Source organism: Acomys minous (genome assembly GCF_964271855.1).
Source record: "Acomys minous genome assembly, chromosome: 16".
NCBI classification, from domain to species: Eukaryota; Metazoa; Chordata; class Mammalia; order Rodentia; family Muridae; genus Acomys; species Acomys minous.
The window spans coordinates 2612986-2617573 of record NC_140498.1 but is presented as its reverse complement, the minus strand read 5'-3'; the positions used below and the strand labels follow the sequence as shown (position 1 = coordinate 2617573).

Here is a 4588-nt window from a genome sequence, read left to right as displayed (position 1 = left end):
CAAGGCTACACAGGGAAACCCTGTCTCGAAAAAAAAAATTTTTTTTTAAAAAGAAAAGAAAAGCATGCTGAGGACAGCTCAGTGCAGACAAGACCGAAGTTCTCTGCAGACCCTGCCTGGTGAAGGCATGGCTGCCTTAGCCCAGAAGGTCACTGTCTCCAGGCCCGGGCCACCAGCCCAGCTGGCTGCAGATGCCGAGGCTGCTGCTGCCCTGCGCTGGGTCCTCTAGATTTGTTACCTCACTATGTCAAACGAAGTCTGAGTAGGCGGCGATCCTCCTGCCTCAGACAAGGAGCTGTTTCCCATCTGCTGCAAGGGCTGCTGGGAAAGTGGAACACTTGCTCTGGGGGCTCTGGGGAGAGCAGGAAGCCTACCTGTCAGCATACTTAGTGCTGCCGGTCCTGGAGAGGTGGGCGGGCAGGGGGGCGCGCAGGTGCAGCGTGCAGGTGCAGCGTGCAGGTGGGTGCGCAGGTGCGGCGTGCAGGGGGGCGCGCAGGTGCGGTGTGCGGGTAGGGCGTGGGGGTGGGGTGGGGGGGCGAGTCGCTCAGTTCTTGTGTTCTTGGAGGAGTGGATTCAGTCAAGAGACACAAGAGCCATCAAGGTCGCTAAGCAGGTAAAACCCCTTCGGCCAGGCTTGGTGAGTCCCCACTGATTTCCACAAGTTGCCCTCTGACCTCCTTAACTGCAATCTCCCGTGCACAGTGAATCACTGTGTTTGTTTTTTGTTTTTAACATTTATTTAGGTATTTTGTGTTTATGAGTGCTTTGTCTCACACAGCAGAAGTGGGAATTGGATCCCATTATAGATGTTTTTAACCATCATGTGGCTGCTGAGATTTGAATGCAGGTACTCTGGTAGAGCAACAGGTGCTCTTAACCACTGAGCCATCTCTCCAGCCCCATAAACTGGTTTTTGTGCTGTTTTTTTTGTTTTGTTTTTTTGTTTTGTTTTGTTTTGTTTTGGTTTTTCGAGACAGGGTTTCTCTGTGTAGCCTTGGCTGTCCTGGACTCGCTCTGTAGTCCAGGCTGGCCTCGAACTCACAGCGATCCGCTTGCCTCTGCCTCCCAAGTGCTGGGATTAAAGGTGTGCGCCACCACGCCCGGCCCTTGTTTTTGCTTTTTTATTTTTTATTTTTTTACTTTTTTATTTTATTTTATTGGTTTTTCAAGACAGGGTTTCTCTGTGTAGCCTTGGCTGTCCTGGACTCGCTCTGTAGTCCAGGCTGGCCTCGAACTCACAGTGATCCACCTGCCTCTGCCTCCCAAGTGCTGGGATTAAATGTGTCTCATGGTGCCTTTTTAGGGCTATTTTTTTTTTTAAACCTTACTGGTCTTTTACTTTATTTGTTTGTTTGTTTATTTACTTATTTATTTATTTGGGTTTTTGAGACAGGGTTTCTCCGTGTAGCTCTGGCTATCCTGGACTCACTCTGTAGACCAGGCTGGCCTCAAACTCACAGAGATCCACTTACCTCAGCCTCAGGAATGCTGGGATTACAGGCGTGCGCCACCACGCCCCGCTTGTTGGCCCGTTTTCTAAAAGGAGAGTGAAAGAAAACACGGAGCTGAGGGTGGAGCAGCTGGAGGATATGAGGAAGGGGAGCCATGAGCAGAATCTGCCCTACGGAAAAGTCTTTTCTTCCCTTTTTTTTTTTTAATTGAGATTTATTTATTTAGGGGCTGGAGAGATGGCTCAGAGGTGAAGAGCACCGTCTGCTCTTCAGAGGTCCTGAGTTCAATTCCCAGCACCCACATGGTGGCTCCCAACCATCTATAATGAGATCTGGTGCCCTGAAAGTCAGAGATTTACTCAACATTTGGAGCTCAGGAGAAGCAGTGAGCCGAGTTCAAGCCTGAGAGCAATGCTTGTGTCCTGTCAGTATCCTGTGTTCTCAGACAGGGCGCGCTATGTGGCATTGACTGGTGTGCTTGCCGGGTATACCTGCTACCATGGTTTTCTCATGATTCTGTCTACTTCTGCAGTGCCACGGCGATCTCCCCTGTGTTGCTCAGATTTAATATCTATACCGTAAAGCAAGTTTGTTGTCTTGAGAGTCTTGCTCTGCAGCCCCAACTGTCCTAGGAGTTACTGTATAACCCAGGCTGGCCTTAAATTCACAGCAATCCTCCTGCCTCAGCTGCTGGGATGACAGGTGTGGGCCACCGTGGCCTGCAATGGGCTTCTCACTCTGTCATGTAATTTATTTTGGCGGCAGGAGAACGCACTCCGCTGGGTGACAACCCCTCCAACCTGGTTCATAGGGGAAGAGGCAAAAGGCAGGCCGGGTGCCACTCACCTCCAGTCCCTGCAGCTGGGAGGCTGGAGCATCCTGAGCTCCAGGCCAGCCTGGGCAACACGGAGTTTCAAGGCAGCCAGGGCTGCCTGTTTTTTTTTTTTTGTTGTTTTTTTTTTTTTTTGTTTTTTCCTGTAAAAATAAAATAAAATTAAATAAAAAACCCCAGAAAAACCAAGCAAGGAAGTAAACAAAAAGTTCAAAGGTCAACCATTTCAGACATGGATGACCCCACCTTGAGTTCCCCTGTGGGGAGGAAACATGTGTTCCTGTAATGGATCAGCTGGTTTTCCACATGGGAGTTACTTGAACACGTCCGCGTGCTGCCAGGGGAGGGTGTACAAGCACACAGAGAGGCCAGTCCTGATCCTGGATCCTCAGCAGCTGCTGAGGAGAGGAGGACAAAGAGGGACGTGGCCACGGGGCTACGGTTTGAGGGCAGGCTGTGAGAAGAGCCAGCTGCCCATGTCAGAAGGGTGGTCCTCACTGAGAGTCAGGGGAGGCTGGCGCAGGCCCAGCTGTGAGGAGAGAGGAAGCCAATGCCTGCGGGCCACCCGAGCCCCAGCATTCCTCCCTCCAGGCTGACTGCAGCACAGCAAAGCAGGGTGATGTCATTCCCAGCAAAGCCAAGGCCCTGCACAGCACCCCCTGACAAACTCCGGCAGCTGTCCCCCCCTCCGACTTCATCTTGTTTCCTTTTATTGACCACTTGGCTCAGGAGGGATGTCCTGTGAGTAAACTGTCCCCTAGGTCGGAGCACGGAATCACCGCTGACTATGCATCATGGCCCCAGGGATCTCTCCAACACCCCCCACCCCACCCCCCACCCTCCGGTGTCTTCTGGTCTGACCTTGGAACTGCCTCCTCCTCCTGGGCAACAATTGTCATCTGAATTGCTACAGGATTTACTCATTTGTTACACTTACTGCATGTAGTTCCCTGTTCATTTTAAAAACTAAATGTACTTTTATTTTCGAGACAGGGTTTTTCTGTGCAGCCCTGGCTGTCCTGGACTCACTCTGTAGACCAGGCTGGCCTCGAACTCACAGAGATCCACCTGCCTCTGCCTCCCGAGTGCTGGGATTATAGGTGTGCGCTGCCTCCACGCTCTGCTAGATTTACTTTCTTTTTATGCACCTGAGTCTGTTCACCACATGTGTGACGTGTACTCCTGGGAGGCAGAGGAGGGGCCTTGGATTCCCTGCAACTGGAGTTTTGCAGAGCAGTGAGCCAACATAGGGTGCTGGGAATGGAACCTGGGATCTCCTGCAAGAACCAGTGCTGGGGGGCTGGAGAGATGGCTCAGTGGTTAAGAGCGCCGCCTGCTCTTCCAGAGGTCCTGAGTTCAATTCCCAGCAACCACATGGTGGCTCACAACCATCTATAATGTAATCTGATGCCCTCTTCTGCAGATAAAGCACTCATATGCAATAAATAAAAAAAATAAAACAAAATAAATAATAAAAAGAACCAGTGCTGGGCTGGAGAGGTGGCTCAGAGGTTAAGATTCTGTTCCTCCGGAGGTCCTGAGTGCAATTCCCAGCTGTTGGGGACGGTAGCCCACATGGCCAATGTTCAGCCATCTTGTCAGCAGTCTGTCATTTACCAGACACAGGCTGACCCTTTCGTGGTTCGGCAGTTAGGCTAAAGGTAAAATTTAGACGGAGCCACCTTGTTGTAGTTTAGCAGTTAGATTAGATAAAGATAGCAAAATATTCGGTGTGGCAGAAAGTTGTGACCTGCTTGGAATTCCTCGCATCTTGAGATAGCCTGCAGCTGGGTTGCCATAGCAATGTGCTTCCCTGCCCCCTGCCTTATAAAACCTTCTACCTGAAGAAAACAAACAAACAAACAAACTTGAGAGCTTGATCAAAGACTTGCTCTTCTTCTTCATGTCTTGTGTTCTGTGCCTATACAGGAGAACTCTCCTCCAGAGCCTTAGTCGAACCCCCGCTGGCCGGAGCACCCAGCAACCACATGGTGGCTCACAACCATCTATAATGTGATCTGATGCCCTCTTCTGGCCTGCAGGTGTACATGCAGGCAGAGCACTACATCATCATCATCATCATCATCATCATCATCATCATCATCATCATCGGGACTGGAGAGATGGCTCAGTGATTAAGAGCGCTGCCTGCTCTTCCAAAGGTCCTGAGTTCAATTCCCAGCAACCACATGGTGGCTCACAACCATCTGTAATGTGATAGGGCGCCCTCTTCTGGCTTGCAGGAGTACATGCAAGCAGAGCACTATGTACATAATAATAAATAAATAAATTTAAAAAAAAATAA

The 4588-nt window shown here is 50.3% G+C and overlaps 1 long non-coding RNA gene across 1 annotated transcript; it reads left to right on the top strand.

The window, feature by feature from the left end:
* Positions 1-438: 438 nt before the first annotated feature.
* LOC311586560 lies at positions 439-4588 on the top strand. Its single transcript, XR_014775579.1, has 2 exons — positions 439-471; positions 4213-4588. It is a non-coding gene; the product is annotated as an uncharacterized lncRNA (long non-coding RNA).